Here is a 15,243-nt window from a genome sequence, read left to right as displayed (position 1 = left end):
TTTGTTTGCTTTAACATTTCTCCCAAGTTCTTGTTTCTGGTATAGGCGAAAGTTGGCAAATTTTTTAATAGGTCCTTGAAATCTGGTTCTAAGGTTAGTATTGCCCAATGGCGTTTGCAATAACTCTTGTCTGTTTTTTTGTTGACATCTTGATTCAGCGTCTTTTAGGATTTTTTGGGGATAACCCCTCTGTTCAAAACTTTCCATAATTTCTATTAATCTGATAGTTGTTGTTTGTGGATTGGAAACGATTTGTCTAAAAAACATCTACCCTACTCACAAATGTTACGTCATTTGTGAGTAGGGTAGATGTTTTTTAGAGACTCCTGATGAAAGCTGGAATAGTGTAATGTGCTATTTCAATCGGTAGGTTTCCTGTAGATGTCGGTTGTGAATATGTTGTTGACTAGGGTTATTTGGACGTCCAAAAATGTGATTTGTGTGTGTTGTACGTCGTATGTGAATTGTATTTTTTCGTTAATGAGGTTCAATTTGTTTAATGCTTCAGTTACTGTGGATTCTGGACCATTCCATATGACGAATATATCGTCAATGTATCTTAAAAAAAGTTTGTTGTGTTTCTTCCATGGGTTCTTGGTTAAGATGTGGTCTTGTTCAAATGTATCCATGAACAGATTCACGTACACCGGTACGGCGCAATTGCCCATGGATGTACCCGTTGTCTGTAGGAACCATTATTTTTTCCAGGTAAAATAACTTTGAAACTTTTTTCCCATTTTACCTCCAAAAAACAAATTTTGCTGTATTTTGGCTAATTTCTGGGTCCCCTCCAGGGGAATCAAAGAGCCCTGGGTGCCTTTAAAATCCCCATGATTTTGGAAGAAAAGGAGGCAAATTTGGGGTGGATACCTTACCTGGTCAAAACGTTACAGGGGCCTAAGCTTGAACTATCCCACATAGCCAACAAAAGGCTTAGCGGGGGGAGAAAAGGCCTAGCAGCGAAGGGGTTAAGAACCATTAAGAGGGAAACATAGATATTGGTGTCTCCCAAATTGATCAATGTTGCACTCCCATTCTTGGGTGTGTGTCCCTTGGGCACTCCTTGAGTCCTATGAAAATAGGTTCTTCAGTTTGTAAATAAAAGAGAACAAGTTCAGTTTGTTGTGAACATCAATTCATGTATTTAATCCATCATACATGTTTTGTCGTCTTCAAATCGCTTGTCATTCATAGTGTACAGACTATTAATCAATCCAATGTATTTCGGGTTTTCTTGAACCCTTCATCAGGGATTAGTCCTAGGATGAACTTAAAAATTACCATGAGAAGTGTTCTTTCTTTATGTCAGAGAGACTATTATTAAGGTGCGCTGTGTGTCATAGCTGTTAGTAATGTGCCTTCAGAATTAGCTTGAAAATTACTCGTGCTGTATTTACGTATGTTCGTTTAGTGGAATACGTGCTTGTTTGTTTGTGAATAAAGTTTTTGAATGCCCATGAAAAAAAGGGAAATGGTCAGACGTGCTGGTTTAAAAAACAGTGATTGCAAAGAAAATGTCAACGTTTCTCGGGTGAAAGGAAAACGTGATATTAGTTCATCCTAACCCCCGTGTTTTTTTAAAAAGAAGGAAAGGAAAGACGTTCCTGGTTGGTACAAAGTCTGAAATGCCGAGTGCAGTAAATTCAAACCAAAAGTTAGTAAGTAAATTATGAAAGCGGGTATAAACGCGAGTGAAAAATGTCCGTGAGCCGTTCTTCAAGGATTAGATTAGATTGAACTAGAAAACGGTAAAGCAATATTCATGGTTAACTTAAAGAACTAACGGATTTTTACTAACAGAATAGTTTTCATACCTCACTATGCGGTGGTCGTCATTCATGTAGTTTAGTCAGTGCTGGTTGTGTGGCGGGCTCAGCATGATTTAAATCTATGGTGGTAACGCAAAAAGGACTGGATCTGTGGACCATTTTCGTAATGTAGAGGAAATTGAAAAAGGACTAAAGATAAAGGAGATGTTGGGGCGGCCATCTTAAAATGTATTAGTGAGAAACGTTAAACTTTCTTAAACATGGTTAAATCATATGTGCATAACAGTCTCGAAATGAAATAAAATCGAGAATACATAGCAATCACCAGACATTTTATAAAAAGCATGATAGTTCGATTAGTTCATTCATCCCGAATGGATGGGTGCTATCAAGTCTTTTTATCCAGTAGTTTTCACGTTGGAGTAAGTATTTGTGGTTATCACGACCTTCTTGTTTCTGTACCACTTCCAGGATCAAGAATTTCAGTTGACTGATGTTGTGATTATTTGAGAGAAAATGGTTTGCGACAGTTGACTTGAGGTTCTTGGTGCGTATATTTGATTTGTGTTCATTAATTCTTATTTGAATTTTTCTCTCAGTTTTGCCTATGTAAACTATGCCACATGGGCATTTTAATAAGTAGATTACGTTCATGGTGTCACATGTGGCTGTGACTCTAAGTTTGATATTTTGACCTTTCCTTGGATGTGTTATATTTGCTCCGGTGATGATGTTATTGCAATTGTTGCAGTTGTGACAAGCGGTGGTTCCTTTGTATCTTTGGGTGCCTTCTGTCTTTGTTTGCTTTAACATTTCTCCCAAGTTCTTGTTTCTGGAATAGGCGAAAGTTGGCAGATTTTTTAATAGGTCCTTGAAATATGGTTCTAAGTTTAGTATTGGCCAATGGCGTTTGATAATCTGTCTTACTTTTGGGCTAGCCGTGGAATATTTAGACACCATCACTATCTGATCCTGTTTGGTTATCGTTGATCTTTGTAATAACTATTGTCTGTTTTTTTGTTGACATCTTGATTCAGCGTCTTTTAGGATTTTTTTTAAGATAACCCCTCTGTTAAAAACGTTCCATAATTTCTTTTAATCTGATGGTTGTTGTTTGTGGATTGGAAACGATTCGTTTAACAGGTAACATTTGTGAGTAGGGTAGATGTTTTTTAGAGACTCCTGATGAAAGCTGGCATAGTGTAATGTGTTATTTCGATCAGTAGGTTTCCTGTAGATGTTGGTTGTGAATATGTTGTTGACTAGGGTTATTTGGTCGTCCAAAAATGTAAAGGGTGGTTCGAGGAAGAAGCAAAGCCAAACAAGAAACGAGAAGTTTGCTCAACTTGATTTTTTGAGGGATCTTTGGGGTCTGAAATACTGATGAAGATGCAAAGAATACAACTAATGACGTAAACTCACCCCATGTTTTCTCCATCAGGCTTTATGATAACTTTGAAGAGTCATGCAGATGTGAGCTACTTGCAAAGCCCATCTGCTTCAGGTAGTCATGGGCATGTCTCTTAAAAGCAGAATCTTATTAATTATAGACAGTAGAGGGCACTTTTGTCGAAGTTTTATTTTCTTTGCATTTTCCTGTTTTTTTAAATATTGAGGTAAATTATTAGAGCATTCATATCTGAGACCTTGAGAAGGGATATGGAGGCTCAAGCTTCTGGTGGACGAGACTTTAAAGGTGCTAGATTAGTGCTCTTGGATTTGCAATTTTTAACAGCCCTTCTAGATAAATCTTTTACATTTCTGCATTTATTTTTGGTGCTTTAATTGTACAGTAGAAATAGGAATCAAGACAAACTTTTCATGGGAGGCAAAAGCGTTTGGAACATGGGTACTTAAACACCTAAGTATGGAAGTCCCTAGAATAAGAATGTGGAGACTGCCCATAACATTTCTTTTTATATGATAGAGGCATTTTGTTTTAGACTTCAGAGGGACTCGAGTTGAATTTTTAAATATTTTTTACTGAGGTAAAAAAAGAGACCAAAGTTATACCCTGAGCACTCAGTAATGTTTTTAAGGATCGTGGATTTGAAGGACATGAACAATGATTGGGGGCTCTTAGGAGAAGATATAAATACTTCCTTGATTTGGGTGCATGCGGGATAGGTATCATTGGTATAATTGAAGACATGCTTGCTTTGAAAGCTTTTATTCCTGCAGAGATCACATCCAAATGAAATTACTCAGACTTGGAAGTCTTGTTCTCAATAACAAGAGCCTGTGACATTCCATGGAATGGACTCTGCATTACAATTACCATATCCAACATTGAAGAAGAGGGGTTAACACTCACCTTAAGTGAGTTGACAGATGGAGAATGGTTATTCATCGATTCAGCCTGATTAAGTACATGAAGTGGGATGGTTTGAGATTGGGAGTATCTGGGGGACAGGTTTTATGGTAAACTGGGGGAGAAACAATTCCTGGTATGAGATTATAGCTTTGTCTTGTGATTAGGCCTGGGTGTATTTTTTTTTTTTGGTGTAGTTGATGTAATTCAGTAATTCCACATATTATTTTGGTGTGGAATTACCAATTGGAATGCCATGATGCCATGTTACATAACTGTAAGAAATGAGGGTCTCTGGTTGGCAGTGGATGGCCACTGTCCAGGCAGGGACCCTTCTTTCTAAGTCAGAGTGAAGGGCGGCACCCCCTTGACAACCCCTGCTCCACCCTGTGGTAACGTAGCAGGAGCAGTTAGGCTAATCTCAGAGGCAGTGTGTAAAGCGTTGATGATCTGACCTTCTATTTCCATCTTAGCCATCTCCCTATTAGGCGTCTCTCTCTTTCCCTGTCCTCCATCTCCTCTGGGGACAAGACCTCACGCCAACACACTTGTGCCCGGGATGGAAAGCGCTTTACTACCTACTACCTCAATCACTTCATCAACATTCTCTCCCTCCACCACAGGCTCTCCCATATTCCTAGGGGCTTTCATGGCTGCTAGCCAGGCCTTCAGTGCCTCGCAGAATTCTTCTTTCCTGGTGAACCCTGTGGTAGGGACTGTAAATTTCTCACAAAATAATTTTAGCTCCTTGGACGTGTAGGTATCTATCTTCTGGTCTTCCCAGAAGAACTCTTCTGGGTTAATAACTCTGGGCTTGGCCATTGTGTCAACAACTGGCACTCTTAATCAAAAATAGACTCTAAAAAAAAAATCAAAAAAATCCTCAAATATGTATGTGGCACGTTATGTTCTGCATTCACTAGTAGTGTACACTATAATTACGGTATGCGGTCACCAACGCAAGTCCAGATCCCTACCGCTGACCACCAATGTTAGAAATGGTGGTCTCTGGTTGGCAGTGGATGGCCTCTGTCCAAGCAGGAACCCTTCTTTCTAAGTCAGAGTGAAGGGCTGCACCCCCTTGACAACCCCAGCTCCACCCTGTGGTAACGTAGCACGAGCAGTTAGGCTAATCTCAGAGGCAGTGTGTAATGCGTTGATGATCATTCACAGCAAATACAGTGAGGAACACTGCAAAGGGACACAACACAGGTAGTTTATCCAAAAATAGGTATCTTTATTTAGAGGCTTATCACAAGACCAAATAACGAGGAAACCACAATACTGTACAAAAAAATAGTTCTCTCTGGATGCTGCAAAAATAGTTCCAATGGGGAAGGTAAAGCTCAGTTCAGGGCAATGGTCTCTGCGACCCTTCTACTCACAGTTCTGAGATGCTGACAAATAATCCACAAGAAATGTCGCTCCGGCGGGTTAGCGATGTTTTTCCTAACGCTCTGGTCACGGCCACTCGCTAACAGGGGTTAGCGACGATTTTCTTTACGCTCAGCTGCTGTAGCGATGATTTTCTGGCCGCAAACATGCGGGGCGATGATCAGGCCAGCGAGCCTTCAGCGGCAGCGATGCGATGACTTTCTTCACGCTCAGCAGTCACAGCGATGATTTTCTGGCCGCAAACGTGCAGGTTGATGATCAGGCCAGCGAGCCTTCAGCGGCAGCGATGCGACGATTTTCTTCACGCTCAGCAGTTGCAGCGATGATTTTCTTCATGCTCAGCAGTTGCAGCGATGATTTTCTTCACGCTGAGCAGTTGCAGCGATGATTTTCTGCCCGCAAACGTGCGGTGCGATGATCAGGCCAACGAGCCTTCAGCGGCAGTAATGCGCCGATTTTCTTCACGCTCAGCAAGTACAGCGATGATTTTTTTAGGCTTAGGCGATAATTTTGTGGCTTTAGCGACAAAATGAAGTCTACTGGTCCTGAGACTTCAGTCAGGGGGCTAGCTCTCTCTCTAGCCCTTGGGTGATTGCAGGTTCAAGATTAAAAAGTTCTCTTACAGCTCCTTTTCCCTCCTTTTTCCAGTCCAATCAAAACTACTGCAGGCCAATCCAGGGAACAGCACACAACACCAGGACAGTCCTCTCCTGCAGCTTTCCTCAGTTCCACGGACAGAGGTTCGTCTTGAAATCCAGGGGCAATACAAATTGTAGGGGTTTCAGCACAGATATTCATACCCCATATGTCTTTGTTCTAAAGAGTCACAAGTCACTGAACCCAGCCAGAACCAGTTCTGCTCAGTCCTGGAGAACTTTGTTTACCAGGCTGCTTCTTTTCTTTCAGGGTGTAGGGCAGAGACATCAGACGCACCATAGGAGGTGGAGCCAGCATTGTGGAGGGAAGGCACAGCCCTATTCAGGTCCCAGGTGCAACTCCTCCCACCCATCTAGATGTAGATCTCTCTATTCACCACTGGGACACCTCACCTTGTCTCCTGGAATTCCCCAGCCCTGTCACTCCAAACCCAGACAGCCAATACACATAACAACAGAGCACACTGGCACACTGGAAGGCTTAGGCAAGAAAATACCTACTTTCTAAAAAGTGGTATTTTCAAACACAGAATATAAAAATAAACTTCACTAAAATATGTATTTTGATATTCTGAGCTCAGGCATAGTAAATTCATTTTTCTACCATGTTCTATGGGTTAGTTAGGACTATAGAATGTAATAGCCAAACCTCCCATTCTGGCCTATGGAGAACAGGTAGCCTTACAGTAGTGAAAAACAAAATTGGGTGTAATTCACTACCAGGACATGCTACACACATCAGAGCATGTCCTACCTTACACATACAATGCACCCTACCATAGGGGTGGCTTACATGATGCCAAGCGAAGGTTCAGGGGCAGGGAAGTGGGTGCACTTCACAGCCCAGATGGCAGTTCTAGACTGCACTCAGACACTGCAGTGGTATGTCTGAAACACACTTTACAAGCTGCTTCTGTAGGTGGCGCAACTCAGCGCTGCAGGCCCCCACGCAGTATTTGGTTTACCAGCCCTGGGCACACACAGGCCACATTACTAGGAATTAACAGGTAAACCAAATAAGCCAATCATGGATATACCAATTCACATGTCATATTTACAAAGGGAGAGCATATGCACTTTAGCACTGATCAGCAGTGGTAAAGTGCCCAGAGTCATAAAATCAACACAAACAGGTCAGAAAAAATACAGGAGGAAGGCATAAAGTTTAGGGATGACCCTGCAAAAAGGGCCGTTTCCAACACTAGCCCCTTCCAGCCAAAATGCAGGGGAGACCAATCACTACCTTAATGGGCTTCCCTGCTTTGGGCGATAGAACATGGATCTGGCCCGCGACTGCAGGGGCATACTCCAGTTCTACGTCACTCCGACCTTGTGGGATTCCCTGGTCCACACTCTCAGGGCCCACTATGACAACCAATAGGGAACTCTTCCCCTCACCTGTGGACACCACCTGTGCAGTGTCAAGGTTCAATACTTAAACGTCTAAGAGCCTGCACAGGAACAGAGACGCTGATTCCCAACTCCCGCTCAAAGATAAACTGGAGATCAATGAATTGTACCTTGACTCCAATATTACCTTCAAGGGGGAAGGGGGAGAGGATAAAATAACAAATCAAGAAGAGACTGGTCTTGAAAACGCTGGTTCACTCTTGCTCGTCTACTTCGTCTTCCTTTCTGCAGACTTCTTCTAAGAGAACCTTCAACACATAACAGATCAATATTAATGCCTACTCTACTCTAATTCTATTCTTTCTATATTTTCTATTGTCTTACCTACCCTAAGTTTTCAAGTGCTGCGCCTCTCCTCTGTAAGTATTTCGATCTAACACAATTCTTTTTTTTCTTTCTTATTGCCGCCTCTCAGTGTTTTCACCTATAAAATAAGTTTTTGTCACTAACTACTGTCGAGTTAACCTTTTAACTGCATATATAGTGTTTACCTTCCGCTTCTTCACTTACTTTAGAGGTAGCTTCTATCTTCTGTAAAATGTCACTCGAGTTTCTTCCAATTCTCTATATTCCTTAACTAGTGTTTTTTGTATATGCCTTTACTTAGATTTATTAGCTTGAGAGTTCTGGTTATCTTCCTACCTAGGTACGAATTTACTACTCTCTGATATGGATTGGTCAATCTCTCTCTCTAACTGCTCTCTGGTAAGTATTATTCTTTCTCTTTCTTTCTCTTATGTTAGTTTGATGTCTACTAAGTTTCCCTAGAAAATAACCTTGTACTTTGTTTCTTCCTTATAGGTTCTGTCTCATCTCCTGCACTGGTAAGCTGTACTTATTACCATCTATTTACGCTCTTAAATTTTCATTTGTTTTATTCACGATTTTTCTATAAATAATTATACTTAGCTTCGGTCTTCTGTTCTTCGATCCTTAGGTGACGCTGAAGTATCTCTAACTTCGGACGAAGCTGCTGACTGGTTTCTGAAACTGGTACAGGTGAGTAATGACGAGAAAATTGTCTTCTTCAGATTTTACGATATTTCCTCTACTAAACTATAACCAGGTATTAAACTCTACTCTGTACTACTTCCGATGGGAAGCAAAACGAATACCGGACGAAAACCCGACGTGCTGCTCTGGAACTCTAATTCTAGCTGCGCACTCGAAAATTACTTCAGTGAAGTGCGCTCTCTTCACGGAGCGCGTGCTTCACCTGGATTCTGAACACCTGTAGATAGAAAAACTAGACCGCCTTCGCTTCTTCTGCAGCGGCGGCCATCTTGGAATTTCATTGCCAAATTAACTCGGTCCAAAGGTTCTTTTTCACCAGTCTTTTCGTTTTTGGACTACACACCTTAGTTAGTGTTGCCTCCACAGTTGTTACTTCATACCCCAGAGGCCTGACATGCAGCACCTAACCCAAGCTTGCTCACAGGGGTGTCCCAACAGAGAGACAGCAAGCAACAGTTGCCACTGACAGTAGTCAGTGGTGAGACCCAGGCCCTATTCCTCTCAGGGCTCTCAAATCTCGGCGGCATCAGATAGTGGGGGCAGTAGCCCCAGGTGACTGGCACCTTTTGTTCACTCTCCCTCTCATCAGGTCAGGCATACCCTGACACTGACCCACCAGCCCTGGGTCTGTACCCAGCGGCAGGGCCGGAGACTGGGTGGAGGTCAGGGGTGAGGCTGCCCTCTCCCCGCCCCCTTTACTGGGGCCCTACACCCTCCCACCTAGAGAGGCGCCCCATAACACAAACCGGTAGGGGCACTGTTAGTAGTTGCCCCTTCCTCCAAGTGAGGGGCAGCACCCTGGACCTGGCCCTCCACCCGAGGGCCTGTACCCTTAGGCTGGACCTGTGCCTGGCAACCCAGGACTTCTGGGGGAGTACACCCATTCCCCCCAGGGACAACACCCTCCTCTAGAGTTGGGCAACAGACTGCCTGGCACACCAGGACTTCCTGGGGAGCACACAGGCCCCCCTTGAGGGAAACATACCCCTCCACCAGTTCAGGGCCTTGACCCTGCAAACGATCTACCAACCTGGAAAACCCCTCAGGTGGCACTGGGGTCAGAGGCGAGATCTTCCTCCCTCTGCACCCCCTTTCAGCATACTGCACCCTCCCACCTGGAGTGGTGCTCTTAGAAAAAAAAATGGTCGGGACACTGCTTACAGTTGTCCCTCCCTCCAGGTCAGACAACACCTGGACCTGACTTCCCAACTCAGGGACCAACCCCTACGGTTGAACAACTGCCTGGCAAACCAGGACTTCCTAGGAAGAACAAACACCCTCCCCGAGGGTAACACAGAACTCCTGTGTTGCGTGACAGTCTGCCTGGTGCAGATCTCCCGATCCCTGTCCACCTGACAGGGCGCGAAGATCTCCCTGGACAGAAGTGGTGTCACCATGGTCCTTCCTCTGGAGCTCAGCCTTCCTGACTGGCCCCTGACCCACTGATTCTCCCACTGGGGGCTCCTTCCCCCTCTCACCCCTCAAACTGGACTTCTGCACCCTTCCCCTAGGAGTGGCATGGCCAGACACAAGATCTGATGGAGGCCTGACTACGGGCACTCCCAGCTCACCTAACACGGGGAGAGTCCCCACAACTGATGGTCCATCCGGACAGACTATCTTCTCTACCTGGTGTTCCCTCATGGAACCATCCAGTACTGGAGACTGAGGTGGGGGTACTTCGGGACCTATCCCAGTCTCACTCCTGCTCCCTCGAGACAGGATGTGAGGCCCTACAATCTCCTCACAACAAGGGGACCTAGCTGCATCACTCCGGACCTCTCCCACCCCTCTGGGTTGGAAGACCTCTGAACCACTCCTATTAGGGTCATTCCCTAATGCCTCTACAGAGCCTCTGGTACTCACCCAGAGGTCTGCCTCCTGTGCCATCTCCCTAGGATCAGGGAACTCGCGCTCTAACAGGTGTTGGTTTAGTTCTGGAAAACAGGAACTCACAATATGCTCTCCCACAATTAGATTACACAGTTCCACGCAGGTGCTAACCTTCACCTTACAATCCAGTGCCTCACATATGCACCCCACACCACTCTCCTGAAATGGGCGAGACACTACATGACTGTCTCTATCACTCAACCCACACTCTTCTGGGCGATTCTCACACTCATACACCAGGACTTCAACCACGGGGGAGCCCCTCTCCCTGCACCTCACATCTAGAGTCGGTAGGGTATCCTTCCCCTCACTAGGACTATGGGCCCCTGCTCTAGTTCCCCAATCCACCTCATGGACACTGCACACTAATGGAGCTACCTCATATCATTGAATCCCCTGGTGTAGATCAACCCCCTTCTTCGGGTCAGGTGCCACCTCTCGGGGTGTGCGTACTACCCTGTCATCATTACATAACTCAATTTTGCTGCCACCACTGGACCTCACCCTCACTGGTGAGTCCAGACAATTAAAACTGCGCTCGGGGAACAATCTACCCTCCCAAGCTAACTTCTCCTCTACTGCTATCTGCGCTCTTTTGGGGAAATCCCTAACAACCTCTTTAGGAATGTATACTCTGCTCTCTGTCTGTACTACTGGTATGCTGCCACCAGAGGGACTGGAATTCTCTCCATTCTTTGCCTTAATCTCCAGCTCCCTCAATGCTCTCTAATGCTCAAGCTTCATTTTCATCATTTCAAGCTCTATCTTCCTGATCTCACAGTCTCTCTCCTTCTGACCTTCTATTTGCATCTTAGCCATCTCCCTATTATGGCGACTCTCTCTTTCCCTGTCCTCCATCTCCTCTGGGGACAGACCCCACGCCGACACACTTGTGCCCGGGCTGGAAAGCGCTTTACTACCTACTACCTCAATCACTTCATCCACATTCTCTCCCTCCACTGCAGGCTCTCCCATATTCCTAGGGACATCCCTGGCTGCTTGCCAGGCCTTCAGCGCCTCGCAGAATTCTTCTTTCCTGGTGAACCCTGTGGTAGGGACTGTTAATTTCTCACAAAATAATTTTAGCTCCTTGGACGTGTAGGTATCTATCTTCTCTTCTCGCTAGAAGAACTCCTCTGGGTCAACAACTCTGGGCTTGGCCATTGTGTCAACAACTGCCACTCTTAATCAAAAGTAGACTCTAAAAAAAAAATCAAAAAAATCCTCAAATACGTATGTGGCACATTATGGTCTGCACTCACTAGTAGTGTACACTATAATTACTGTATGCGCTCTGGTCACGGCCGCTCGCTAACAGGGGTTAGTGACGATCTTCTTTACGCTCAGCCGCTGTAGCGATGATTTTCTGGCCGCAAACGTGCGGGCGATGATCAGGCCAGCGAGCCTTCAGCGGCAGCGATGCGACGATTTTCTTCATACTCAGCAGTCGCAGCGATGATTTTCTGGCCACAAACGTGCGGGGCGAAGATCAGGCTAGCGAGCCTTCAGCGGCAGCGATGCAACGATTTTCTTCACGCTCAACCGCTGTAGCGATAATTTTCTGGCCACAAACGTGCGGGGCGATGATCAGGCCAGCGAGCCTTCAGCGGTAGCGATGCAACGATTTTCTTCAGCTCAGCAGTTGCAGCGATGATTTTCTTCACGCTGAGCAGTTGCAGCGATGATTTTCTGGCCGCAAACGTGCGGGGCTATGATCAGGCCAGCGAGCCTTCAGCGGTAGCGATGCGACGATTTTCTTCACACTCAGCAAGTGCAGCGATGATTTTTTAGGCTTTAGCGATGATTTTGAGGCTTTAGCGACGAAATGAAGTCTACTGATCCTGAGACTTCAGTCAGGGGGCTAGCTCTCTCTCTAGCCCTTGGGTGATTGCAGGTTCAAGATTAAAAAGTTCTCTTATAGCTCCTTTTCCCTCCTTTTTCCAGTCCAATGAAAACTACTGCAGGCCAATCCAGGGAACAGCACACAACACCAGGACAGTCCTCTCCTGCAGCTTTCCTCAGTTCCACAGACAGAGGTTCGTCTTGAAATCCAGGGGCAATACAAATTGTAGGGGTTTCAGCACAGATATTTATACCCCAAAAGTCTTTGTTCTAAAGAGTCACAAGTCACTGAACCCAGTCAGAACCAGTTCTGCTCAGTCCTGGAGCACTTTGTTTACCAGGCTGCTTCTTTCCTTTCAGGGTGTAGGGCAGAGACATCAGACGCACCATAGGAGGTGGAGCCAGCATTGTGGAGGGAAGGCACAGCCATATTCAGGTCCCAGGGGCAACTCCTCCTACCCATCTAAATGTAGATCACTCTATTCACCACTGGGACACCTCACCCTGTCTCCTGGAATTCCCCAGCCCTGTCACTCCAAACCCAGACAAACAATACACATAACAGCAGAGCATACTGGAAGGCTTATGCAAGAAAATGCCTACTTTATAAAAAGTGGTATTTTCAAACACACAATATAAAAATAAACTTCACTAAAAGATGTATTTTAATATTCTGAGCTCAGGCATACTAAATTCATTTTTCTACCATGTTCTATGGGTCAGTTAGGACTATAGAATGTAATAGCCAAGCCTCCCATTCCATTCTGGACTATGGAGAACAGGTAGCCTTACAGTAGTGAAAAACGAAATTGGGTGTAATTCACTACCAGGACATGCTACACATATCAGAGCATGTCCTACGTTACACATACCACGCACCCTACCATAGGGGTGGCTTACATGATGCCAAGGGAAGGTTCAGGGGCTGGTAAGTGGGTGCACTTCACAGCCAAGATGGCAGTTCTAGACTGCACTCAGACACTGCAGTGGCATGTCTGAGACACACTTTACAAGCTGCTTCTGTGGGTGGCGCAACTCAGTGCTGCAGTCCCACCAGCAGCATTTGGTTTACCAGCCCTGGGCACACACAGGCCACATTACAAGGGACTAACAGGTAAACCAAATAAGTCAATCATAGATATACCAATTCACATGTCATATTTACAAAGGGAGAGCAGATGCACTTTAGCACTGATCAGCAGTGGTAAAGTGCCCAGAGTCATGAAATCAACACAAACAGGTCAGAAAAAATACAGGAGGAAGGCAAAAAGTTTAGGGATGACCCAGCAAAAAGGGCTGTTTCCAACAATAACTGATTATCCTGTTTAGAGAAAATCGAACAACGGGAAGCATATAAACAATGCGAGCAGATGAACGCTAGTGTTTGTCTTTAGGCAAACGCAATCAGAATATTCAGCAGTACTTTGAAAGTGAGCAGCGGGATTTAAACGCTGGCCATTGCCAGTTAGCACTGTGAGCAGATTTTTAATTTGAGTGACTGGGAAATCAACTAGAAATGCCTCTTTGAACATATATTTTACCCGAATGGACAGTTTGGGTATTTTTTACACCTGGGCATGAACCGCTGCTCCGCTTGCAGAGTTTTCTGAATTCGGCAATTCCGCACTTCAACCGATTGTTGGCGCGCTTGCAATGTAATTTTGCTCATGTGGGAGAGGGGGAACAACCTTTACAACGCAACTTTTACAACGCACTACCATTACAACGCATTTTTTACAACGCATAATCCATTACAACGCATGATATTACAACGCATGACACTACAACGCATTTTTAAAAACTACCTTTACAACGCATTCCATTACAACGCATACTACCATTACAACGCATACCATTACAACGCATAATATTACACTATACTATCCAACACTTACCCTACTGATGCACCCCCTGGAGTTAGAATAGTAATTTTTACCCCTATACTATCCAACACTTACACTACTGATGCACCCCCTGGAGTTAGAATAGTAATTTTTACCCCTATACTATCCAACACTTACCCTACTGATGCACCCCCTGGAGTTAGAATAGTAATTTTTACCCCTATACTATCCAACACTTACCCTACTGATGCACCCCCTGGAGTTAGAATAGTAATTTTTACCCCTATACTATCCAACACTTACCCTACTGATGCACCCCCTGGAGTTAGAATAGTAATTTTTACCCCTATACTATCCAACACTTACCCTACTGATGCACCCCCTGGAGTTAGAATAGTAATTTTTACCCCTATACTATCCAACACTTACCCTACTGATGCACCCCCTGGAGTTAGAATAGTAATTTTTACCCCTATACTATCCAACACTTACCCTACTGATGCACCCCCTGGAGTTAGAATAGTAATTTTTACCCCTATACTATCCAACACTTACCCTACTGATGCACCCCCTGGAGTTAGAATAGTCATTTTTACCCCTATACTATCCAACACTTACCCTACTGATGCACCCCCTGGAGTTAGAATAGTAATTTTTACCCCTATACTATCCAACACTTTCCCTACTGTTGCACCCCCTGGAGTTAGAATAGTAATTTTTACCCCTACACTATCCAACACTTACCCTACTGTTGCACCCCCTGGAGTTAGAATAGTAATTTTTACCCCTACACTATCCAACACTTACCCTACTGTTGCACCCCCTGGAGTTAGAATAGTAATTTTTACCCCTACACTATCCAACACTTACCCTACTGTTGCACCCCCTGGAGTTAGAATAGTAATTTTTACCCCTATACTATCTAATACTTACCTTAAATGTAATTTAATATTATGCGTTGTAATGGTATGCGTTGTAAAGGTAGTATGCGTTGTAATGGTAGTGCGTTGTAAAGGTATTTTTTAAAAATGCGTTGTAGTGTCATGCGTTGTAATGTCATGCGTTGTAATGGATTATGCGTTGTAAAAAATGCGTTGTAAGTGCATGCG

This window comes from Triturus cristatus, chromosome 3_1, assembly GCF_964204655.1.
Source record: "Triturus cristatus chromosome 3_1, aTriCri1.1, whole genome shotgun sequence".
In the NCBI taxonomy this organism is placed as follows: Eukaryota; Metazoa; Chordata; class Amphibia; order Caudata; family Salamandridae; genus Triturus; species Triturus cristatus.
This window is presented reverse-complemented; position numbering follows the sequence as displayed.